This window comes from Dunckerocampus dactyliophorus, chromosome 5 (genome assembly GCF_027744805.1).
Source record: "Dunckerocampus dactyliophorus isolate RoL2022-P2 chromosome 5, RoL_Ddac_1.1, whole genome shotgun sequence".
Classification (NCBI taxonomy): Eukaryota; Metazoa; Chordata; class Actinopteri; order Syngnathiformes; family Syngnathidae; genus Dunckerocampus; species Dunckerocampus dactyliophorus.
This window is the reverse complement of record NC_072823.1, coordinates 21,232,826-21,260,253: the sequence shown is the minus strand read 5'-3', so window position 1 is coordinate 21,260,253 and position 27,428 is coordinate 21,232,826. Positions and strand designations below refer to the sequence as shown.

At 39.9% G+C, this 27,428-nt stretch overlaps 1 protein-coding gene across 5 annotated transcripts in view; it reads right to left on the bottom strand.

The window, feature by feature from the left end:
* LOC129181229 (genetic suppressor element 1-like) overlaps window positions 1-27,428 on the bottom strand; it is a 70,853-nt gene that overhangs the window by 29,239 nt on the left and 14,186 nt on the right. Inside the window, exon 1 of one of the 5 annotated variants that reach the window (XM_054776115.1) lies at window positions 6,270-7,879. The exons of the other annotated variants lie outside the window; for them this stretch is intronic. The gene's annotated coding sequence lies outside the window, so the exon portion shown is untranslated. Of the gene's footprint in view, window positions 1-6,269; window positions 7,880-27,428 lie in introns of those variants that run through there. 5 annotated transcript variants of the gene reach the window in all.

Below are 27,428 nucleotides of genomic sequence, written 5' to 3'. Positions count from 1 at the left end.
ACCAAAATCCGACCAGAACTGGACTTAGGAGACCAAGTGGGGGGTAAGTTGCTGGACTCCACTGCTGATGGGGATGTCATACAACTTCATGTCAAAAAAATGCGAACATTCCCTTTAATGAGCAACCTGTATCAACATAAAAAACACCAATGGAGTCAGTGCCTCACCAGCCATGAACCTCACCGCACATCTCTGCTGTAAAGGTGTTATTTCATGACTGGAGGGCTCTAATCATGTTAAAAAAAACGTATTTAGGAGGTCCTAAACAGGTTTTCTATGATCTAACTACAAAAATATTTTGTTTATAAATAAGGAATCCTGCTTTGTGGAAATTCACTTGTCACGGCCGGGTCTAGAACCAATTCACCGTGATAAACGAGTGATTGATGTACTTGGGTTTTGTTTTCACTTTTCTTAGACACATTTAGTTTCTCTTTTTGCCATTAGAAACTATTACTACCTCTTCTCAGAATCAAAAATGGTACTGTCCTGTTGTCTTACATCACTCTCTATGACCCAGGAAGTAGCCTGCTAACACCCACACAGACACACAAAATATCTCCACAATTTTTTCACTTGTGTTAGATTTCATTTTTTGTCACTATAGGAGTCACTTTTCAAAGAAAAACAGTCCAAATTTTGAATGGTGCCTCAGAATAATAATAAAAAAATAGTACAGTCCTGTCATCTACTTGTTTTTTGACTTCCAGTATGTTGTGTTTTAATTAGGGCTGTCAAATGATTAAACATTTTAATCAGATTAATCACAGTTTTGAAATGAATTAATCATGATTACTCACCATTAGCAACTACAGTATGTCTGAAATATGCAAATGTAATGTATATATTCAGTGTTTCCGCTACATGTAATTGATCGTGGTGGTGGCCCACCACTACAAAATAAATTAAATTATTTATTTACACACACACACGCATGATAAAGCCATTTTTGTGATGTTTGGAGTGTCCCTGAATGCATCTCACGTTCTTGTAATGAGAATGAGGAAGTGTCGTTCCAAGGTGAGTTGGAGATAAATACAGTATATGGTGTTGGAATTGTACTGCTGTTGATGTGTTCAGGTCAGAATGACGTTATAAAAGAGCGGCAGACTCTGTGTGACTGTGTGGGGACGCTCCACTGGACTCCGTATGCCATCACAACAGACAAGCGTGCTTGCTCTGGTGCGCATGCCGTTAATTACACAAAAAAATGTAATGTAATTAATGGAATAAATTAGTTACCGCCATTAACGCGTTATTTTTGACAGCCCTAGTCATTATCACCTACTGCCTCGTTCTTGTCTTGCTGGTGATTGCAGAAACCGCCGCGCCGACACCACAGCGTGGTCTGAACAGTTCACGATACACCTCTGCTGAGCGTCATGACAACAATAATGAGCATGTAGAAAAATCCATGTGCTCTTGTCTCAAAACACTGACGACATCTGGGTGTCTGACAGCTGATGCTAACAGCAGTTACAATAGCTGGCAGACATCCACAGAGTCCTCACACACACTCACTCACTCACACTGAGTGAGAATGAGAGGAAACGTAGCCAAATGTTTTACAGCCTCTTAAAGTTGTCTGTAATAGCAGTCAGAGTGGCGTCAGCGCAGCATTCTCCAGGGTTTCTCCAGGGGCTGCTAAATGGCTTTACTAGCTTCACTGGCACAGCAGCACTTAACACTTCCTTACCATCCATAAACAACACACACACACTCTCCTCTCTCATGCCAAATACACACACAAACAAGCCAGTAAGTGCACATAAATGACACGAGCGGGACATCCACAAGGAAAGGTGATCTTCATTTCCAATGCACACACACGCACACGCACACACACACACACACAAATCAGCTGACTCAGTTTACTGTGCTCCACAAAATATATGCATGCGACCCTGAGGGACCAAACAGCCTGCACACATTCATGCTGCTGTGGATAAATGGAGCAGAAAAACCACAAAGTGTAAGAAGCAACACCTCCAGCAGCAGCAGCAGCACAAGTAAAGACACTCAGCTGATAATTAGGAATCAAAATGCCATGATTGTGTTTGATACTGAACAGTGTGCCCCTTACAGCATGGCATGTGCCACAGAAGAGATGATGGATGCTTCAATTAGGAACAGAACTTCACTTTCATCATCTTGGCTCTATTTAAGTCTCATCAAGTCTACAGAAACTGCCAGTTAATACACCACCGCCTATCACAACAATGCACCAGATGCCCCCTAGTGGCTGTGAGCAGTATACGGCTGACATGCAAATTACTCTAATTGGATACATCACTGCAACATCATTAGTTTTAAGTCCATTCACTTTTGAGGTTGTCACAAAAACTGTGCTATTCTATGGTCCTGAACAATAAATAGGTGTTTTTAGATACCAAAAATGGTGGTGCGTGCTATTTCCCACAAGAAAGTACTAAACCGCACAGTCAAAAACAAGTGATTCATTATAAAACAACAAATTTACATTTTTGCTTCACAAATGATGCAGTAAAATGTAGACTGTAAATGTAAATTGTTCAGATTCTTCTTCCTGGCCATGTGTCACGTTATCGTTGTCACTTGTTGCTAGGTAGATTTGGTAGGGAAAGAACATTTGTGAAAGGACAAGGAAAGTTGGCACACTAAAAGCATGCAAACACCAATGAAAGGAAACAATAAGGATTACTAGTACAGTATATTTAAATTATAACACTAATTTAGCATATTTTACCCAAGCATCTGATCTGTTGGGGCACTGCTTCACTTGCCCCTAATAACAAATCTGTACCGATAATAACAATTATTTTATTTTGATTTTCTATTTTGTTTCTCAAGAATGATGAAAAACTATGGGAATTCAGGTCCTTGGCCTCATCATTTCTTTGTTTTCAGCCTTTTTGTCAAGGGGCTGGTGTCACACAGCCACAGTTCCTCCTCCTCCTCTAGCCCCAGGCTGCTTCACACACCAGGTGTCGACAGCGCGGCAGCTTGACCTCGTCCATTTGAACAAACACAAGGGTGTCGGAAGACACACAAAATAGCAGATGCACCCAGGCAGGTGCTGTGTGCGGCATTGGCAAAAAGGCGTGTGCTGTCTGAAGCACAACACACAAACTATTAGTGTGGTAAACGAGGAGATATGGTGCGTTCACCCGATAAAAGCGGTGGCGTCGTTTTGGCAGTTTGTTTTTATAATGACGGCTTTTTGGAGCCTCATCTGTATGTGACGCTTCTAAAAAAACATTTCCTGTTGCTGTATAGAGTGGATGCAGTTAAGGCCTGTTTAGCGATCCATATCCAAACTCCACAAAATGAAACATCATCAATAACCAACTGAACAAAACACCACAAAACTGCATCTTCTTGTTGTACATAGAGGCCAAAACATAAGGAAAACTGCACTTTTTGAGGAATTCATCATCCACAATCCTTATGTGAAACATGAACACACGTCTTCTCTTTTGTGTGCATTCTAAATAGAGAAAAACTGCTAGCACGAGAGCAGCTAACAATGCACATGAGGGGATTCACCTAGTCCACCTATAGAGCCCTCTATCAAAACACCTCCAAAACCTCAAACAACATTTTATAATTTTTTTGTGACCATGTACTAGCAGGTACATTCACGATAACATGTAATACTTACAGTATTTTGGTCATTTTAAGCATTACAGGAGGTTCCTTCCTCGCCGCATTGATTTCACAGAGCCCACAGCAACGAACGCTACTTCCGTCAATAACAGCGACATAGTGAGAGCGTTTGCTTATCACTAATCACGGCAGACTTTGTGAGAGACATCTACCACGACTACTTTTTACGTTGACATGCCCCAGGCAGAGCATAACGTTGCAGGATGCTAGGCAGATCCAGCTATAGTGAAACACTAAGCCATTCTCATAGCGTTAGCGTGTAGCACTCGTGCTAAGATTTTCATTGACAAAATAAAACCACAATGAAACAGCTGCCTCATGGTACCTGTTTTTTTCTCATTAGAATGGGTTTTCCTTTAAGGGTGCAGTATTCTAGTTATTGTACTATGCTATGGTGCAGTTACCCCTCACTCATATGTCCCATGCTGGCCGACACATCCATTTTTGTGCATCAAAAATCACTGCATTGCTGCAACTGATTTTGTGGTACCTTTTGAATTGTTACTCCTATGAACTACCCTTACACTTCTAGGTTGTGCTCAGGCACAGCAAGCGTGAGCAAGCGCACCTAACCTTACAACCGTGCGGGGAACCGTGCATGGAAAACAAATACTTCAATTCATTCCAAGCATTTGACTCCGACAACCAAATATGTCAGGTTCCCAAAATATAGTTTTTCCACGTTATAGGAGTCAATCTTTTAAAACTACTAATTGAAATATACATGTCAAGTATGAATTACATTTTGGGGATTTTAACCCTTTAAAGGCCAGTACGTTTACATAACTAATTTAAAGTGAAAACACACAAATACACATGCTGTACACTTTTTGCTGCATGCTTTGAATGGGAAAAAGTAGCAACATCAGGTGGGCAAATATTACTTAAAATAATAAATAAAACGAATTAAACATAGAAGCAGTTCAAATTGAAACCTTAAAGGTGCTGTCTGTTTTGGTTTGGTACTGCATGGGGGCGCTAAGCTAACCCAAGGTGTATACTCTGCCCACTTCCTGCTTCAATGCTGCAAGCCACAACCCACATAACACACACGCACGCACATTAGCCATGTTTGTTGTGAGCTAACAATAGACATTTGGGGAAAGTTTAGCTACTAACATTAGCTATCATTGAATGTACAGCCAGTCAAAAATGCCCTCTGAATGGCTTTCAATAGGCCATTTTTTGTCGTGAGGAAGAAATGTGTCGCTTTTTGTGTAGCTTTACTATTATAGGTTATTTAAAGATTGGAGATGACCATTCTAAAATGTTTTAAAAATGGATATTCTCTGGCAAATTTCACCTATATTCACTCAACATGAAGATCAAAAACTAAATGTCCCCTAGATCTCTTACACCGCTAAAATACCTTTGACTCAAGCCCTGTGAATTCTGCCTAGCAACAAGTGGTGATTATTATCATCCACTGTATGCTGGAAACTGGTTGGTTCCCCACTACGTTTTTTCCTATAAAAACACCACTGAATGACTCAGAAATGAGCATAAACACTACAAGTAAATGGGGGAGGAGTGTGTAGAAGTACTAGTCTAGTTTATCAACATGAGAGGAGGATCATTAAAGAGACTGGAGTTTGAGTCAGTAACCCCTGCAGAGCAGCTGGTCCACGGCAGGTCAGATGGCGCATGGGGCGGCGTGTGTGCGAGTGCATGTGCGTGTGTGTGTGCGTGTGTGTGTGTGGAACTCCACCTGCAGGCTGTGTACACACATACACACAAAAGCGAAGCGATCCGCTTGACTGCTGCTAATGCACCCAGCGGCATCTATCTATCTGAGGCCAACAATACAGTCACTGTTAAAGGTCTCCTCTGACTCCCACGGGTGCAGCAGTGTGACGTCCAGCGTCACAGTGAAGTGGAGGGTTTGTGGCGGGGAGGTTGTGTTGGGGGACTGGTTGACAGCCCATCTTCATGTCCGTTAAATTTGTCTCGTCACAAACACCAACGTTGTTTGATCAGCAACAGGTTGGACAGGAAGGGGAACACAAAGCGGAAGCCGCTTGCAAAACACCTGACCACAAGCTGTGTCAAAACACCGCCATGAACGCCGTCAACCAGGAAGTGGTGGATTCTCCCTTCACAATAAAAGCGCCTAATATGGCTATCATTCAGCCTTTTAGTGCTAAAATCACCGTGTTGACGATGAAACACATGCCGATTAATCAATCTGCTTCTTTCGATTGTTTTTGTTTTTTGTTTACACCGTAAACTATCATCACATGGGGCTAACAGAATCATAAATGAAAGCAACTTCCTGTTCCTGTCCCTACACCATGATTGAATTGATTACATCTTTACTGGCTACAGTGTCAACTAATTAAATCACACTCAGCACACTTTCAGGCGTTAACTATAAATCATAATTTAAGTGTCAGTCAGACAAAATAAAACACAAGCACAACCCCAAAGAATGGGGAGAGAATAAGCATCCAAAACTAATGAAATTAGTACAAAATATCAATTATAAAAGACAGCAGTAGATCCTTGATATACTGTAAGTCAAGTCATGCAACCTCAAGGCATCATTAAGAGGACAAACCGATGTTTCCCCCTGTCACAAAAAAGCAGCTTTTCTATTAAAAACGCATTAAACAAGAAAACTCACCGACTTAAATGGCAAAACAAAAGAAGTCTTCAGCTTTAACCGATCTTCATGTTCACAGCAGCAGTGACAAAAAGAACACTGCTGCTGCGAGGATGTGGGAAGGACAAGAGAGAGATAGAGCAGCGTGAGGAGGAGGAGGAGGAGGGGGATTGGATGAAGCTAGGCTTGGCGAGGAGGGGGGTTAAGAGACGGGTGGGTTGGATGGGGCGGCTAGCACCTGCTCCACTGATGCTCCCTTGGGGGGAACGAGGGATGAGGAGAGGAGGGAAGATGTGACCACCCCCTCACCCCAACCTCCCGAACACGCACACACACACGCACCTACACACCCTCGGTTCTCACTGCAACCTATAGGCCACTGGAGATTCACATGTCATCATGTCAACACATCTGCTCATTTAACTCAACATATACAAGTGCTGCTCAATACACTGCAAATGATCTGCCACTGATTAATTGATTAAAAATCATATTTCTAGACATGTTAGCTCATTTCTTAGCTTAGTTTTAAGGGGTATTTACTCATTGACTTTACAGTATAACCTTAATTTTAGAATGAGGGATTACTTTTTGTCTAGTTTACTTCAGAAATGTTAAAATTGAGCAAATAACTTTCAAAATAAGTTATTTTGGTTTTCCCAACAAATAAAATCTCGTTCAAAGACTCCACAACATCCACAGGATGCTTCATTTAAGAACTGCTAAACAACAATGCTTCAACATTCAGTTTATTAAACAGAAAGGTAATGGCACACTGTAAACAATATTTGATGACAAATCGAGCAACTTGGTATACTGGCTAAAGAAAATAATTATTGATGATTCTGGTTGTGATTTTTAATAGCACGAGTTAAGATATATATCCGTGGAACAAGTAGACCTTTTTTGTTAAAACTTTTTGGCCTACTTGTAAGATTAATTTGGGTTTATTTCAAGCTCAGCCAGTTTCAGGATACAGCTTATTCATTTTGCACTAATATGTCATTTCATTTTCACTTATTTTAATAATACTTCCCTTTTTATTGGTTGTATCAACTATTTTATTCTGAAAATAAGTATTTTCAGCTTAAAGGTCCTGTTTAGTTCTAGATATAGAAATCTAAATTTAGGATTTTTTCTATCAAGTAAAATTAACTAGCTGCAAGACAGATCATTTCACTATAGTTTGAAGTATTTTTTCCCATTATCTAGTCTGTTTGTCTTATATTTGGCGAGCCCTTTTTTTGCATTTAAGATGGATTTAGGTGTATTTCAAGATCTGTCAACTACTCTTATGATATAGCTTTATTATTTTACACCAGTATTAGGTGTTAGGTTGGTGCGGCCGTGGCTCAGGAGTTAGAGCAGTTTGTCCAGAAACTGGAAAGTTGGTGCTTCAATCCTTGCTCCCTCCACAGAAGGAAGCCCACTACTAAGTAGTACTTGGTCATTTTCACCTTACAATGAGTTAATATAACCTCTAACCTTTCAGCAAGAATTTAGACAGTTTAAACATGCTTTTACTGTAGTAAGCTCTATTTACTGTTTTGTGTGTCTGTAGCTTTAATGCTAACAAACTGTGTTTGTCCACGCCTGTCTCCAAAAAGCGCTATCGTGCACTTCATCCACTTTTTACACAGGCAATGTAACTCTATTACCAACATAATAGATGTTACAGTATATATCAAATTCAACAACGTAACATTAAGGAGTGGGATAAGAGGATAAAAACGTGAGCAACACTAGCGTAGCTATGTGAGCTACAGTGCTAACATTACATTTACATTTCAACAGCAACATCATGCTTGGTTAGCCTATTTGCTGAAGAAAACCAAATGATCAAACTTACAACTCCTACTTATGCAGTTGACTGATGGATAGTTGGCAGAGCGCTGGTCTTTATTTTAGGATGTGTAGCGAGGCCTCTTTTTTGTTTTTTTAACAAAGCTGTCCTCTATGAGGTGGCGGGCTTTACATAGTCCATGTCCATGAGGAAGGTGGAAGCCCAGAGATTGTTAGAACATCATTAAAAAGTCAATTTTGCATCATAGCGGACTTCATGATAGAAAACGTTTGACCCTGGAACAGATTAATTCTATTTCTATTATTTCCTGGTTTTGATTGTATAGAATAAAAGGGTACATCACTTCACCTGTACATCACTTCTTTAATGCAGCTACGGGTAGAGGTGCTGTAGACTGTAGACTAAACATAAAATAAAACAAGCTTCATCAACATGGGGTAAAAAAAAATGCCTCGTAAGCTTAGTAGAAGTGCAACGATGGCCTCTCAGAACTGGCGTCCTCCCTAAGGATCTTAATGTAACTGCTCACAATGCTTTTTTTTTTACCATTGAAAAGTCACCTTTATCATCAATACAAGTAGCGTGTTTACTAATGGACGTAACATAAGTGCGACTGAGCACAAGAAAGCTCCTCCTCCTGGCTCACCAAACAGACTACACATTTGCATCATTTTGTATACCTCAGAGTGCAGATTTCTGCCTTGTAACAGCATCAATCAGTCTTGATGTTTTCCCTCAATTAATAAACCAAGAAGCATGCACAAACACACAAACTGGACCACCTCCAGCCTAACCCACATCAAAAAAAGTGAGACGGCTCTCATAATCCTCAAATCTGTGCACTCATACCAGAGAAAGAGGAGGTGTATTGTGTGTGTGTGTGTGTGTGTGTGTGCGTGCGTGTGTATGCACCTGTACTGTATGTGTGTGTGTGTGTCTATGGCAGGGGTGGGCATACTTTTTGGGTTAAAAAATTGGGTTAAAAACGTTTTACAGGGGGAAGCTATATTCATATGTGTCATTTAGCGCCTGTAATTGTAACAGTCCACCTGGGATTATTTGCCTTATTTTAGCTGTTAAGGCGCTGTACAATCTGCTGTGTACGCTTGTGTCCCTTTTTTCAGGAGTACTTCAAACATATTGACAAGACATGACAGGTGTTGTAAGACAACCCCCCTCAAAAAACACAACTGAATTTGACAGGTTTTTACTGAATAAGACACCCAGAATGTACACAAATAAAGGATGTGGGATTTTCCATATGAACTATAAAATATTGAATGTCAAGAGCTAGGGATGCTGCGACCAGGATTTTATGTTGCCTAATCCGATCATCCAGGACTGAAATTGTCTGTGAAATTGTATTAATTATACATTTTTATAATGTATACACAATATAATTTATTTATAATGAGTGCTATTGGCCAGGGGTATCGTATAAAGGGGAAAAGTCAGGACAATTCTAAGGTCCCTTGACTGCCAGGGGACCCCAAAAATAGGGAAAGATTAATAAAATTAGTAATTAATTAATAAAGGGTCATGGGACCCAGAATTCCTAGCTGCACCCTTGCTACTGGCAATAGAATGAGAAAAAAGGAACCATAAAAATCCCCTTAATTTAGACCAAAACATATTCTACCTACTTTTTGAAGAGAACAAAATATAACCGCATGGTGAAACTTCCAGAGGATGAGACGCCTTCTTTAAGGAGATTTTGGATGTGAGAGTACATTGGCGGAACTTCCAGGTGCGTGAAAAAGCACTCGGCAAAATCGATGTCTTCCACTGGTGAGAAAAGCGTGGTCATCTCGTCCGATGAATTCAATTATTTTTTGGGTTATTAGCTTAGCCTTCTGACTGTCACACACATAGCCTATGCACGAGTGTTAGCCACATGGCTACGTTAGCTGCCTTTTGCATGATGGTCACACCGTGAGCCTCGAAAACTCACCATACTCCGTCAATTGTTTGGTCTTCACATGCCAAAGCTATTGAAGCTTTTTAAAGGTGCACACGGTAGACATGATTGTTGTTCGTGGGTGGGGAAAGTGGGAAGACGCTGCCAAAGATGTTAGGTAGGTCAAGATACTACATGCACAAAAGGTGATCGGTTTTTGTGATCAGCGTTGGAAAAGCATTTATCGGCATTTGCCGATCTTGTCATTTTTCACGGAAATCGGACGATACTAATCGGTGGCCGACAGCGGTGGGAATCTCTGGCCACCTCACGATTCGATGTGATTACGATGATAAAACGATTATCGATGCATCTTTTTTTGTGATCAATAGTTTGCCAATTTTTTCAAGCAGAATTTTTTGCCAAATATAATTCTTTTTACTCACTGTGTACTACTAAAACAAAACATATTTGTGATTAATCCACAATTGAAATAAACATGAAACACATTCATTTCCCGGAGCTATTTGGCATTTCTAAAAAAAGAATATAGAGATATAAATATATAGAAATATATTGGGTAAGTTTACATTCATTTAAACAGACATTTATGTAAGTTTATCTTCAATACTAGCAAGAAACGGTACTAGCAAGAGTACTCGATCAACACCGGCCGCTTTTCCTCCTCTGAACTACCTTGACACCCCCAAATTCCCTCCACATCTGACAGCCAATCAAAACCGTGGGACAAAAGAACGCTCTGGATGTGAACGTGTCACTCACCCGTGTACCTGGTCACAAAAGACTGTGATTTCTATAGAATCGCTTCAGAAACCGTTGGAATCATTTCAATAGTTCAAGACTTCTGGTCATTTAAAAATGCCATTGCAAATCCTACAGCTTCAACGTTAAAGGTTTTTTAAAAAAAATCACTTGGAAATGTCCGGCGGGCCAGATTAAAAAGCTTAACGGGCCATGCGTGGCCCGCGGGCTGTAGTTTGCCATGTCTGGTCCATGGGGACAAGTGTAGCCTGACATGATTTATGGTGTGGCTGTGCACAGGCAGACACTCTCTGAGGTGGGTGGTTGTCTCACCTCCATCCTCTGTGACCTATACAGATAGACTGCTGTGCGTGTGTGCGTGTGTGGCCAGAATTAGAGTGATAGATTGGAAACGCACACAAGAGCATGCACATGGGTGGACGATACAGTGTGCGGGTTTTTTTTTTTTTTTTTTTTAGAGTAGGGGTTCAAAGGGTGGCTTACACTTGGACTGTAAGATTGCACGCGCACACACACACACACACACATAGAGACCCACACCCTCCTCCCCATTAGGGTGGCATGTAAAAGAGGCCAAGCACAGAGGCTATTATGAAGTGTGGCAGTAATAGCTGCAGGATTCTTTACTGCCTCTGGAGACCTGGTCATTAGCCTATTCCTCTCTCATAAAGCCCTCTATCCATCACACACGCAAGCATGCACACATTTGTATGCATACACACAGGAGTGCACACGCACTCTGCGCCTAAAACAACAAAAAACACCATAAGCAACACACACAATAGCTGCATTTTATCACCCAAAACCATGATTATTTAAATGTATTCCTCCCCTCCTCAACTAAAGAAAGTGACACACTCCGGTCAGGTAAGCGACAAACACGGCCGTGTCATATATGGGGGCGGACCTGCATCTTTAACCCCCACCAACCCCCACCTGTCCTCCCTTAAATCTTAATGTGCAGAACCCTGCAGTGGAATTTCAAAGACAAACCCTTCCAGGGATGCTAACTGTTATGTTATAACTGATATGTTAGAATTTTTTGCCAAAAGAATGAATGCAAATAGAAACTAGAAAAGCAGTCAGAGAGCGCAGACCTCCGCCAAGCACCATAGTTCCCCCTAATATCGTGATTTACACCATAAATATTAGTCCTACATTTATTTTATCTACATATTTAGATTCCCTGACCCTGAAAACATACCATTAGCAATTGGATTCATAATGACATCAATATTAGTTCAGTAGTCATTCACAAAAATCGCATTTTCCATAATGGCGGTTTTCTTTTGGATCTAGCTCCATAGCTTTTGAACATACAATAAATCCGTGGGCACACTCCAGATTCCACAGTGTCTTGGCTATATATAATGGTGTTTTTTTTGCATGTTTATAGCTTCATTTGTTGCCTTCCTATGTTGAAAATTCCAAAGGTACCCTATTTTTTCACATTCTGGATGATAGTATCTGGAATTATCCCATTATCTGGATCAGTCTTTGAAATTTTGTAGAACCTGTTGGAAACTTGTCCTGTTTTTAAGGCAAAAACATCAACTGATTGTTATGGAATCGAAATGGAAACAATTAAAAGGGTCATCAATGAGATTGTAGACCCGTTAACATATATCAGTAACTTATCATTTCAGACTGGAACATTTCCCAGAAAAATGAAAACAGCCAAGGTGGTTCCAATCTTTAAAAAAGAGAATGAATTACTAGCAGGTAGTCAGTATGGATACAGAGCTAACATTTCAACTTTTATGGCACTGATCGAAATCACGGAGGAAATCACAACTGCTATAGACAACAGAAGATGTGCAGCTGCAGTATTTATGGATCTGACAAAAGCCTTCGATACAATTAATCACAATATTTTAACATCAAAATTAGAAAGGTACGGAATTAGAGGATTAGTTTTGAATTGGGTTAAAAGCTCCCTAGCAAACAGGAAGCAATTTGTAAAGCTAGGAGAATACACATCTGGGAGTTTATACACTACGTGTGGAGTACCCCAGGGGTCCATACTGGGACCAAAACTGTTCAATTTGTATATCAACGACATTTGTAAAGTAACAAAGGACTTAAAGTTGGTATTATTCGCGGATGATACCACTGCCTTTTGTTCTGGGGAATGCACACAAGAACATTAAAAAGGTCAAGGATGAAATGGTCATATTAAAATCATGGTTTGACAGAAACAGATTATCTCTGAACTTAAGTAAAACTAAAATAATGTTATTTGGAAATAGCAGAAGGGACACGTACGACCAAATACAAATAAACGGAGTGGACATTGAAAAATTGAAAGAATATAAATTCCCGGGGGGTCATAACAGATGAAAAAATGAGTTGGAAATCTCATATTAAATATATACAACAAAAGGTGGCGAGAAATATTTCTATATTGAATAAAGCAAAATATGTTCTTGATCATAAATCACTCCACATTCTGTACTGTTCCTTAGTATTACCATATCTAACGTATTGTGTGGAGATATGGGGAAATAATTACAAAAGCAATCTTCACTCACTCACTGTACTGCAAAAAAGATCTGTGAGGATAATTCACAATGCCAAGTATAGAGAACATACAAACCCTTTATTTTTAAAATCACAGATATTAAAATTAGCAGATTTAGTATTCTTACAAACCGCTAGAATAATGTATAAAGTTAATAATAACTTGCTACCCAAAAACCTCATACAGTATTTCTCTATCAGAGAGGAGAAATACGATCTTAGAAGAAAATAAAACTTAACACAACGAGAACAACGCTGAAAACCCACAGCATTTCCGTATGTGGAATTAAATTATGGAACGGAGTAAGGAAGGAGTAAGGAACTCAAACAATGTACAGAGATGAGCAAATTCAAAAAACAATACAAGCAGTTGATGTTTGCTAAATACAAGGAAGAAGAGTCTTGATCATCACAATGATTGTTCTGTCATGCTCGTTTTTTTTTTTTTTTGGGGGGGGGGGGTTCTATTTGTTTTTTTTGTCATCTTCTTAGTGTTATTTATTATTTATTATTACTCTGATTATTATAGAAAATATGAGATGGAATGCAGGAAGTGAACAACATGTACTGTACTAGATGTGGAATAGATGGGTGGTAGGATTAAATAAGCTTTGCTTCTTCCTAGTCCTTTTGGACATGTGGAACTGTGAAAGGATGATTCAGAGATGTATTCTATTGTAACCTTCATGTTCAAATAAACTAAACCAAACCAAACCAAAAGTTTTTTTTCCCCCAAGTGCTCTGACCATTTTTTCTGGCGTTATATGCACAAATGCCAAAAGTTGTCCTATCTTGCAATGTTAAAGAATTAATTTTTAAAAAATCCTTTAAAAAATTCCTGAATCCAGACGGTGATCCGGGTCAATATTTAATCAGTTCTTCCATATCCCATCTCTGACAATTCCTGAAGATTTCATCCAAATCCAGAACTTTTCAAGTTACTTTAAACACAAACAAACCAACAGACAAACAAACAAACTAGAAAAGCACTCGGAGAGCAAAGACCTCGGCCAAGCGCCATAGTTCCCCCCATATTGTGATTCACGCCATAAATATTATTCGTTTAGATTACTAATGTTAGGATGGTAGCAATGCTAACATGCTAAAGTTATCATGCTAACACCTAGCATAATAGTGGTATTTATATATGTGACTATCTATGAAAATGGCTAAAAATGCAACTATGCTAATGTTAGCATGCTAGCAATGCTAATGTGCGAATGTTAGCACGCTAACACATAGCATAATAGTGCGAAGTGTTTATATATGTGTCTAGCTATGAAAATGACTAAAAATGCTACTATGCTAATGTTAGCATGCTAGTGCTAACACCTAGGATGATAGTGCTAAGTGTCTACCTAGGAAAATGACTAAAAATGCTACTATGCTAAATTTTGAATTTGGGGAAAATGTAGAGTTTTGGATCACCCCCAAAATTTAATCGGTTCTTCCATATCCCATATCCAAGAACTTTTCAAGTTAATTTGAACACAAACAGACAGACAAACGCTGGCAAAAACATAACCTAATAAGGTAATAATGAGTATCAGGGTCAAACCTTCGGCATAATAAAACCTCTATTAACTGTAACAAATGATCATTTTACACAAAATAATTATGCATTTTTGGTGATGGGTGAGCGCTAATTTAATGTTCAGACCTGTCATACAAAGGAAGTTAACAGCAAAATGTTATGAAAGAAATTGTGTGACGGCACGACAGTAATCATATTGGTTACCACGTGTGCTTGGGAGGTGAGTCTCTTCAGATGGAGACAAAATGCAGCTAACTTTGCAACACACAGTAACTGCACATTCTTTTTTTTACTTCTCTTGCCGTATTGTACTGAGCAGCCATCACCCAGCATAGCTACTGCTATTTGTCATCATGAACCTTTTCTTTTTTTGCCAACACAAAAAAATGCAAGTTTCCGTTTAACAGTATAGGAGTTATGTTTTTCACAACATGCACACACATACGTACAGTGGCCACAGTACTATAAAGATAAGCACTAATCCTGTTTATTACCTCCCTCCCTCTCTGCACTTTCCTTTTTGCATCTTATCTCCCTCTCTCTCCCCCCACCATGTCTCCTCCTCAAGCCTATTAGACTGCACACACACACAAACACAAGGGCGTATGCACACGTTGTCGGTTTACTCCTGCGATGTTTGTTGGCCCCAGGCTGAGTTAAGGAGGAAGCAAGAAAAGGGAGGGAGGAAACCAAGTGTGCATGTGTGTTGCTCTTTTCCCGCCTCAGCTCCCAGCACGTCCTGCCGAGAGAATTACCTTCCCTTTGTCTGTGTGAAAAGGACGCTGCCTTTACCATCTGTGCAGCATGCAGGCATGTGTGTGTGTGTGTGCGTGTGTGTGTGTGTGTGTGTGTTTGTTGACAGCATCACACTTCTAGAGCCCTCCAATATGCAGGAATTTGGGGAATAACGATTGGAATGAACTTAAATCTAATTTCAGGTCCTCGTGTCGCGAAAATGCTTTGAGGTCACCCACACAGTTCAGTTAGATTTGTAATTTGGTTGAAATGCGTTGTGGGGAGTGGTGCTTTTCTACCAATGACAGTCACATGACGGGTAAACAGTTTTTAATTGGTGTAAAAGTGTTGAGTGTCACCTGTCATGTACTTGCTGTGAATGGGGTTAGAATTTTTATGGGTTTTTTGGTGTTTTGTTTTGTTTTTTTAATTCTTCACATTCATGAACATTACTCTGTGGATGTTCTAACAATTACTGCTGACTTTTGCTTTAATGTTTACATTTGGAATCTTTAGTACGACGTAAGAAAGTATTTGTTTTTGTACATACACAAGATACTCACCCGTGGAGTTGTGATATGCTTGTGAAATCTGATATTATTAAAGGCACAATATGTAACCATAGACATTTTACCTGCTTTGTATGGGTGTGTTTTTTTGGGGGAGTTTTTTTTTATAGAGAATATAGAGAATTTTATAGAGAATTGAACTGTGGAAGTTCCCACAATTATGTCTTACTGTTGCTTTAATTTCTTTATCATGTTTTTAGTAGGACATAAAGTTTTTGTTTAGTATGCATTTGTATTGTTCGTATATGTGTGCAGAAAGAGGAGAACGCATCTCTTGCTGTGTTCGCATCGCAGATAATGTGAGTGCAGGGGTTTTTTTTGCAATTCTTTCACAACCTTTGTTGCACTAGTAACATAATCAATGCTTACTGTATTTCCAGATGTTCGCTACTAAGCCAATTATTAATGAATGCGACATTAAATTAAAACAAAACTAAGTTATTTCCTGCTGTGGCTTTAACGTCATCATAATAGATTTAGGTTCCCTTGCTATGATAATATGTGTGGACAAAAAAACGTGACTTTATCGTACCCCTGCTTCGCATTAATTTGCTAGTTAGTGCTTTTTGTATGCATATAGATAGAGGGAACAATATTAAACGACACTTCTAGATATGCAAGAACTCCCTGACAGGTGAGGCTTAGATGAGACAAATGTTGCTTCCTGTCCTCCATTTTTCTTTTGGGTTTTCCTCATTCTCTTCTGCACGGAGCACTTCACTACTTGCCCTCATTTCTGTGTTATCTGGACCTCCTTATATCTCCCTCGGTGTTTCCAGATGGGTGGCAGAGAGGAGCAGCTTGCTGTGGTCAGGCCAATTATTTACATAATTATGATCTCCCACTTAACCACATGATCCTTTACCTGGGCGGAGGCAATTAAAGCCCAGCATCATTATGCAGATTATGCAAATGCAGGCAGAAGCGGAACGAGGCAGCAGTGACACACACACACACACACACACACAAGCAAACACGTGCCCTGTAGCATGTAAATGTGGCCCCGCGGCACATCATCGTGTGTGTGCAACACAAGGTGGTGACGTTTTCCGTATTATAGTTATGTTTATGTCCTGTAACTGTAGACTGGGTATAATATCAACTACGATCCCCCCCCCCAACGCACCAAGAGTGACAGACTTAAAAAAGTCTGTTAAGTGACAGTTTAAAAAAAAGAATATAACCGATTTAACAAATCAAATATAGCTATATTATACACAAAACAATGCAGGTGCGTTTTGAAATATTTATTGTATCACAAATTGACGTTAAAGGATATTATTGTCTACATTTTTTTTAGACCAAATAATCCACTCTTATGATAATATATAATAATAATATCATAATAATGCAATATTTCCTTTCACTCTGTAAAGTTGAGGAATTGCCGTCTGAGACATGTCTCACACGCAATTCGTACCGTCCGTTATTAATATCTTATTTTATTTCTGCAATGAGCCACGTTCCACAGATGGCTCCTGAGCCACAATTTGCAAGGCGCAAAGTCTTTCACTTTTAATGCGCACCCCTACTCGCTAAATATATTGACCCTGCCGCTAAATTGTCAACACGGATCTCCTCTACATATGAGGTGTGTTATGAAGCGGAGTTATGGTCTCCTCAGTACGCTCTCAAGTCAGACACATGCTCCAGGCACCCCCAGAGGTCAGGAGAACCAGACTATAGAGCGGCAGGAGCCGCCTGCTGTGGACGCTATGGTGCACTGCAGTCGGACACCTGGTCCAAGCAGACCCAGTGCTGCCATTTTTAATGTTGATGGTGATTAATGGTAAAGTGATTAAGAGCGCAGACAAGTCCGAACATGTACATGTTTTGATCAGTCAAACACGTACGTGTACGTGTTTTGATCTGATAAGTCTAAATGTAGAATGCTTCTGCTTGGATATTAACAAGACGCCGCAGCTGCATCCACATGTCACTCGCTGATGCTGGAAACACCAAGGTAGGTTGAATTGCAGGGTTTAAAGTGTGTGTCAAGAACTTAATGTGCGGTTCCAATAATCCATTGCACACTGCCACTTCCACATTACGTTTATTATTATTCATAGTAGCAATGCCATAGTTCACAGTCTGATTGGCTTCTGGCTGCTCTGTTCTCGCGAGACAGCTTTTCTCCAAACAAGAAATCACATCACGTTTTAATATTGTGAGATCTCGTGACACACAATCTCGTGACACCTCTAGTGAACACCCATTCAAGTAACCAAATATAGTTCCTTGACCGAGGAGGAGCACTTTCTACTACAGTATATAATACAATCACAGAAGATCCCAAAACTGAATGCATTGGGCACTACAAACTGTGACTTCATCTAATTTATTAATAAGTTAAACAATAGCCGAAACGTAGTGAGGTGCACAGAAAGGAGGAGGAGGGTTTCGGTGTGTGTGGGGAGGGGGTGCCAACCTGCTAACATGGTGTGAGGCCAGGTGGCAGACTGTGTAATGTGGGTAATCAACAAGTACCTCAGTGTAGTGATGTCACTGGCTCTCTCTGTGTGTACATTTGAAGGCATCCAAAAAAACATCCAACTGCTGTTAATGTGCACAGACACACGGTGACACATCCAATCAATTACATTTGGACATGCTTCCTGAACATGCAGATGGTGCAGCAGCACTGGGGGTAGACTACTTGAGCTTCTCACTCCTCTGTTTAACTCCTGCATGTTGAGTCAATCTTCCTGCAGCAAAAATATGCAACTTTCACTGTTTTTACACCACACTATGTGGGTAGGTCAGTGCTGACCAAAGTCGGGCCTGGGGGACATTTGTGGCCTCGTTTTTGTTGTTGTTGTTATTGTATTGGGTTTTTTCTTAATACCATTAAAAATGGCCTGCATCAGGACATTACAAGGCTTAGGGCAACACTTGAAAAAAAAAACTATTAAAAAAGGTATAAGAAAAAAACGTTTGCTATGTAAAAAAAAAATGAAAGAAAAATATTGGCCTCAATTTGAACATTCAAGAATCATTTAAATAAAACTGCAAAATAAACATAAAAAACTATAATTATATATAAAAAAATAATCTAACGGGGAATTTTTTTCCCCCCCAATTGGTCAAAGAGCTGGTGTCACTAATGAGCTCTTCATTAACAGCTAGCTAGCTCCCGCTGCATTGTTTACATCCGTTTAGAACACACAGTTGCTTAGATGCAAGATCGCACAGCACACACGACACACTCACACACACATGCATGCTCACTGAGCTGTAGAGATTAGGATAAATGCCAGCAGATTTTGACCTGAGGCGATAACGACAATTCCTAGTAGATCACACGCGCAGACACACGTGCATAAAATGTTTGCCAGGGTGGGAAGACACACACAGACACTTAAACTACGGGTGCCCAAACTTTTTCCACTAAGGACTGCATACAGCAAAATGAAAGGATGTGGCGTCTACTTTGATGTTCTTCACATTTGTGTTGATAAAACACACTAAAACTATCCTTGTAGGCCAACATATGCTAAGCAGGTTAATACCGTTGAATACATGCAAAATATAGGACGATACTATATTTTTCTCAATTTTTTTGTATATTTCAGTGATTGATTAATCAATTAATCACATTTATTTTTGGTGAAAGTCAAATATAATTGTAGGCAGTGGATTACTCATCTACAATTAGGAAAGCTTGCTCTTTTTTTGTAAACATGTTCCCTTTCTTTTGCATTTCAAGGGGTAAAAGCAATAAAAAAAAATGATAATCATCTTTTTTTGTCGATGTTTCTTGGCAAGCTTTATCTTTTTTGACAAGCTGTTGTCATGGAGTTTTACTCACCTCATTAATAACAGTGCCCTTGAGGTGGAGTACCCCGTGACCCTGTTTTCATCAGCACAAACACACACACACACACACACACACACACACACACACACACACGTAAAAGTGCAGACGCAAACACACAATTAACACCACGAGAGAGCCTGACAGCAGCATCCTTTGAGGCATCTCAGCCTCCCACCCCCAGCATGAATACACAAAGATTCCCTGCATACACATACACAAACAATAAAAATAGGCCAATGCTTGAAAAAACTTGTTTAAATTGAAAAATTACAACAGTACGGGATAACTGGGAGTTCATCCACTACTAAAATGAAACTCAAAAAACATGCAGCATTGAATGCATCAATTGAAACAACACACGCTAACAAACAACAACAATGAAGGTGAACGAGGGTCTCATGTATTTACTTCTCAGCAAGAAAGAACAAAAATGTTATCAGAGAGGACATTGGGGGCAGAAAGAAAATGGAGCCCTGCAGTAAAGTGGAGACTGTGGTCCAGAGTAAGGCTGAGCAACAGGTTAAGCTGGCACAGTGTGTTTTGTCATTTCTATCCATGTATCCACAAATATTACTTTGGCAAACATATGGTACTACCAGGTACAGTGGAACCTCGGTTAGCGTCCGCCCCGGTTAGTGTGTTTTTCGGTGAATAGAAACAGATCAAGATTTTATATTTGTTGTTTTCAGGTTGAGCCATGCCGTTCACTCCTAAAGAGAAGTCATTTTGCATCATGGAATATGCTCGCATACAGTGCACACAAGGTGCACACTTATGAAATCGGTCCCATAATAAACTTATGATGTTCAACACATAAACTGTTAAATTTCATAGAGCTACTGTAGACTTACTACTTTTTAAAAAGAATTGCTTTTAAAATTATATCAAATTTTTTGGGCCACCATATTTTTTTTTTCTTATCATTGTTAGCAATTAGCTAGCTAAAAAATGGCAACCGGAAGTTACGTTGCCCGTCTATGATGTCATCAGTGGTTGACCCCAAAAAATGTTAACACAAAACACGTTTTTATAGTTTTACAATTATAGTTTTACATGCATAGAATTATAAATGCATATAAATGATGAATGAAAGGGATAAATGATTACTAACAAGGTTACTTTTACCTTCATCAGAGAGGTGACTGTTCAAAGACACGATGTGGCAGCGAGATCAACCACCACAACCGTCCTGTTTTCCGTCCCGTCAAGAATCGCGTCCTCAAAGATGGTAAAAGTAACCTTAAATGTTCATTTATCCCTTTCATTCATTATTTATATGTATTTCTATGCATTTCAAATTGCTTTCTGCATGTAAAACTATAATTCTAAACCTATAAAAACGTGTTTTGTTTTTGGCTTTCTGGAACAGATTCATTGGATTTACATTATTTCTTATGGGATAATTTGATTTGGTTAATGTCCGTTTCGGCTAGAGTCAGACCATGTAGAGTAAATTATTGATGCTAACCAAGGTTCCACTGTACTGGAAATAGTACCTGCTTTGGTCAATGGAAAACAGTGTGTACGTGTAAAAAATGTGTGTAAGACATGGTCCAAAAGCCAAAAAAGTCAAGGCAATAAATGTACAGTAGTCGTACAATTATCACAGTTAATTGGTGCCAAACCCGACTGTAATAAGTGAATTTCCAATTTATTGCTACACCTTTCAATGTTCCCCTGTATTAAATGGAAATAGAGACAAACTAAGCACTAGGGCCAAACGGAAAATGACTGCTGAATTTGAAGCCTGTTTCCCTTTAAACCACCTACAAGCTACTCAATTGTCGTTGCTAAATCTTGCTAACACATCTTACCGCAAAATTCGAAGCGCAAAGTTGAACTGCGCAAGTGTAAACATGTGATGTGTTTCAATGTGAAGTTTTGTTCAGCATGTTTGAAACGAATTAAACAATTACAATTACCAGAACATGCACACTGATGCTGAAACAACACAACACGAGAGTTCAGGTGTCCAGGCCGGTCTACCAATATTATAAAACGCAATTAAGGTTTACCACAGCCACAAGAGTTACATCCATCCATCCATTTTCTATACCACTTGTCCTTACCAGGGTCGCGGGTATGCCGGAGCCTATCCCAGCTGTCTTCGGGCCAGACGCGGGGTAGCCACAAGAGTTGTTCTCCTTAATTATGAACTACAATAAAATGCTGTTAGGTCAAACAATTACTGTACATATTCTCACTTCAGTTCCTGGTTCGCTATGGCTGAGAGTCACCTGCACAGATAACAGAACCTGTTATCCACTTTAAAAATGAAAATCAGACAGCTAGGAAGCCTCACAAAAACACCAGAGTAGGAATCAAAAGAGTCACTGATCTTGGTCAGGCGATAAAAAAAGGCAAGGCAATACGTGTACATGCTAACACGAGCACTGAAGTAACGCAACACAACTTGAGGAATCCAGGCTGGTCCACCAATATAATGTAAGGTGATTCAGTGTCAACATGCCAACAACAGAGATACTGTTAAATTTAGGTCAAACTATTGCATATTGTTGTTTTAATTCCTTTCTCTCCGGCTGAGAGTTGACTGTACAAATCAGAACCCAGCTGGCGCGGTAACCAGTTTAAAAATGAGAAACAGACCGCTAGGAAGCATCACAAAAACACCACAGTAGGACTCGAGATCAACCACAGCGGCATCCTCAATCTATCATTAAAGACTTGTTTTAGTCTCCATGCACCACAAAACCTGCTCAACGCCAGAATATCTAATAGCCGCTTTCACCTCAGCTTGCTTCACACCACATGCATGCTCTGCTATTGTCAGTCAAGTTCGCTTGTTAAATAACACTTGAGCAGCTCCAAACCACGACACAAAATATACTTTCCCATACAAAGAAATTACTATTTGTTTGAGTCTGGCTGACGACAGTCAAACTGGAAGATTTTTTGGTGTGGGTGTGTTTGAAAGCCTGAGGCAAACTGGCTGGGGTAATGTGTGTGTGTGTGTGTTTGTGTGTGTGTGTGCACCTTCATGTGACACATGCCATAAATCACACGCCACGGTGTCCTTGCAGCGCGAACACATATCATAGAAATCAATGCAGAGGTCAAGTTGAACGGTGCGAGTCAAAGGCTGAAAACAGCACAGTGACCAATAAAGATGACCCGCTAACACTCAAGTCGACAACAATCCAGCTCTGTGGTCCTATAATAACAACACATAGACACACACACACACACAAACACGCATGCGCTCAAATCTCAGAATAAGGCAATAAAAGCAGATGTTGTATTGTATTAGACAATTTCTAGAGTTTGTATACTAAAAATTGCCAACGAGGCCTATGCCTGCCATATTAGATTTAAAAATATCTATTTTTAACCGGTTGGAAAACTTTGGTTACATTTAAGAGTCCACTTATGCAGAGATTTGGTCTCATTTCATACAAATTCTCATTGCAACAACATAGATGCTGGTGTCCTATAAAAGCTTGATTTGGAAGCTGTTATTTTAAGGTGAAATTACATATTTTATTTTATTTATAGAGCTAACTGGCTCTTAGATGCCTGTCGTTTGTGTGTGGCTTCACAATAAATGTCAGTCATTGTTATATGCTTCCGTGTTCCGGGATCGTTCATTTTATAAAATATCAATTCCTACTTTTGATGATCCACCAACCCGCCGCCCAGAAAATATGGCCGCATAACACCAACAAAGAAGTAGCCAGCGAAAACCGACCATGAAGAAGCATCTGTGTTCATCCATTTCAATCATGGAAAGTTTGCCATGGCGCTTGAAAGTTTGGCTGAAATTCTGCAAGAAAAATGAACGGTCGGGGCGGTGCAACATTCGCAACGCCACCATATCATGCAAAGGAGGGTGCACCACTAATATGATTAAACACCTCCGGATACATGGTGTACAAATTACAGAATGCCCTGTTTTTGATGCACTACGCCAGACTTCCAACCAGTCAGGTAAGTAAAACAATAAATTACGTCAATCTTATGCCAAAATTGAAGCAGCAACTAACGTAAGGCTGTGTACTTTTTCATAGACAAACGACTTGACATTAACGCTAGCTTTAGCCAGGACATTGACCAGACCCCGCAAAGTGTTACTCCAGTCACCGGACTTGTTTGATATTCTGCACGCAGGTTAGTAGGAACTCAGTAACATGGTTAAGTTACACTTTGTCTATTCTGCATCATAAGACCCTCTCCAACACACAAACAACAAGATATGTGTAATGGTTTTTTCATGAGGTTTTCAAAAATAAAAATCATTTGTGAACATGTACTCCTATGTAAAGAGACTTCAAAACATTTATGTTCAAGTTTAATGGTTTGATATTTATATACTTTGTTGAAAATAGCCCTGTGAGAAATTCATCGTAAAGTCATTCATAAAATGTGCATATCATTTTAAAAAAATCATGGAGACATTCAGACACAAGAACTTTGGTTAGCACCCTCATTCGTTAGGAAACAGAATTAAAACGAGCAATCGGAACTAGAATCGCTCCAATTCAAACAATGCCCAATGCTAGTGAAGACTGCAGACCAGACACCTGTGTACCACAATACGGGGTTGGTATTCTACCCCTGAAAACCCCAAAACTGCTGCACAGCCCCCCCTCACTATATAGCTCTTAGGATGGGGGTGGTGTCAATTAGGAATCATGCGTGAATATGAAAGATAAAGTTTTTTTTAAGGCAGCATGCTTTTATAGCATCACACACTTTTTGTAGCATATCTTGTGAAATTCTCTCTCTGTATCTCACTATTTGGCAAACACACCTACTGCTGGGTTTTATGAAAAGATTTTCTCACATGCTATGGGTATGATTGCACCTGATTTTCTATTGTTGCCTCTAATCTGCATCCCTTTCTCTTTCATTCTTACTCTGCTGTGCTCCTTCTTACCCTGACTAATCACACTGTAGCTGCTCCACATTGGAAGAAACACACACGCACACCCTTTGCCCCTCACCCCCTATGTTGTCAAATGATCATTGAGGATGGAGCGAGTGGCTGACACTGTCACCACAGCAACGCTGCTTGGGGCCAGGAGGGGGGCTAGGGCATCTTCCAGTGTGTGCAACTGATGGGGTAGCGCACACACACACACACACACACACACACACACACACACACACACACGCAAACACACTAGAAGGTGCCAGGCATGACACATGCACACGAACAGACATGCGTAAGAACAACACACACACCATGCAGTAATATCAACCACTAATAGGTGATGGCTAGGAAGCTGAAAAAAGTGTGTGTGTGTGAGGGGGGAGAGGGGTGGATGGTGCTTCATAGTGAGATTTCACCCGCGCAGGAAACACATACACACACACACTACACAAATATGCAAACAATGACAAAGCTCGACATAGTAACTGCGATTCAATCATTTATGACAGCAGATGTATAATTCAAAAAGCAGCATAAATGATTCACAAGGCGAGGTGCATTGTTTAATCTGCACCATCCCCTATACACACACACACACACACACACACACACACACACACACACACACTTCAGCCCTTCTCCCGCCCACATCTCACCTGCATGGTGCAACAGCAGGGGGTTTAATCATCACACACAGTCTGCCCCGCACGACTTAAAAAGGTCAGAGGTTGGTCAGAGGTGAGGAGGGGGTGGCGGAGGAACATGTAAAGCGCAGTCTCAGTTTGATGTTATCACTCCTATTTTACACACTTTCTTCTCATGTGGATTTGTTTTCTCATCCTCTTCTCACAGCTGTTCGTAGCGCCATCAGATATCATCACACCTGTCTGCACTGATGCTGGACACGCCGCCTTGTGTAACAGGCAAAAGGTTTAAAAACACAATCCCGTTTTTGTTGTAGGTGCATTCAATATGACTGAAGATAGGGAAAGGGCATAGAGAGAAGATCTTCAAGGGAAAAAATGGAATCTTTATAGTACGCATACAACAATCTGCATAAGCTCAGTAATTACATTATGGAGGAGTGACTGTGGCCTCACACTAGTCACACTAGTCTACAGTATCCCATCCTGTTTATGTTTGCCATCACTTTTCTACACAGTGTTGTATTAGTACATAATGCTGTATTACTGCGTCTTTTCTGAGAAGTGAATCAAACTGGGAACAGGCATGCTGAGGCCTGAGTTGCATCTGAAATCAAAGTCAAAAGTTTTTGTTTCGTTGTTTTTATATAAAACTGACAAGATTTCTCGTTTGGGGAAAAGTTGTATCGCGAGAACGGGGCAGCCAGATACCAATCAGACAGTGAACTACGGTATTACTGCTATGAAAGATAATACAGTAATATGGAAGTGACAGAGTGCTAAGCATTATTGGAAGCAAACATTAAGTGCTTTAGGTACACCTTACAAGCCAAACTTGGTTTTCACAGCCACACGTTTTTCCATCTGAGTTGAACAGCTGCTTGCTACTTGTTGATGTCCAAGCAGAAGCTGTATTAATTCTACATTTGATCAATTTTACTTAAGATTTGTCCCATCAACCCACGTAAATGTTCAGACTTTTCTACACCCTTAATCACAGAGCAGTTCTATTGACGCTCATTGCATTTGGCTGAGCGCCAACTTTCAAGCACCAGCGATCACCAGTTCCATTTTGTAAACACTTCATAAATAGAAGACATCCGTTTTGACAGTTTAGGGTGCACATTTAAGTGTTTCTTGCATTTATTTGGTAATTAAATACAAGCAATCAACAAAAAGTGAAGTAGCCGGCTAGCAGCAGTGAGCTCCACCTCTGTAATGCCGCCTGTCTGGAAGCTGTAAAAACCCCTTCACAATGACACCCAGCCCTTGACCAACAGCGCCAAGAAGGTAGAGCTTAGACACACTCCCCCTTCCTGGTGAAACATAGATGGGTGTCCAAAGTGTGGCGCGGGCACCATCTGTGGAACGTGGCTCATTACATAAATAAAATACAAACAAACAAAAACCCAGCAAAATTGGAAAAATAGAGCAAAAAGGCATAATGTAACTAGAAAAAGCTAAAATACTGATACTGATAACTAATGAAAACACAAAGATTTGTCTTTAAATATATGCGTAGTGTTGTTTTTTTTAATTATAAATTGTTTTGGGGTTTTTTTACAACTATCAAAGGACAGCGGGACAGCCCTGACGTAAATAGACAGACAGGAAGACAAAAGGAAAAACCGTCAGCTGTATTATTATTATTATTATTATTATTATTATTATATATATTATATTATCATAACAATGGTTTATTTGGTCTAAAAAATGTTGACAATAATATCTTTGAGCATCAATTTATGGGAAATAAACATTTCAAAACGCATCTGCATTGTTTTGTGACTTGGTTAAATAAAAAACTTTGTTTGCCCGGTCATATTTTGTCATTGTACTTTTCTTAAAATTCACATTACGTCTCGTCTTGTTCTCGTGGACCAAAATCCCGTGCATCGTCTCGTCTTGTGAGTTGGCTCGCCTGTGACACGCCTAATATGTATATGCATATAAGGTCCATGTTTTCAGAGCACTCACACTGGTCAAA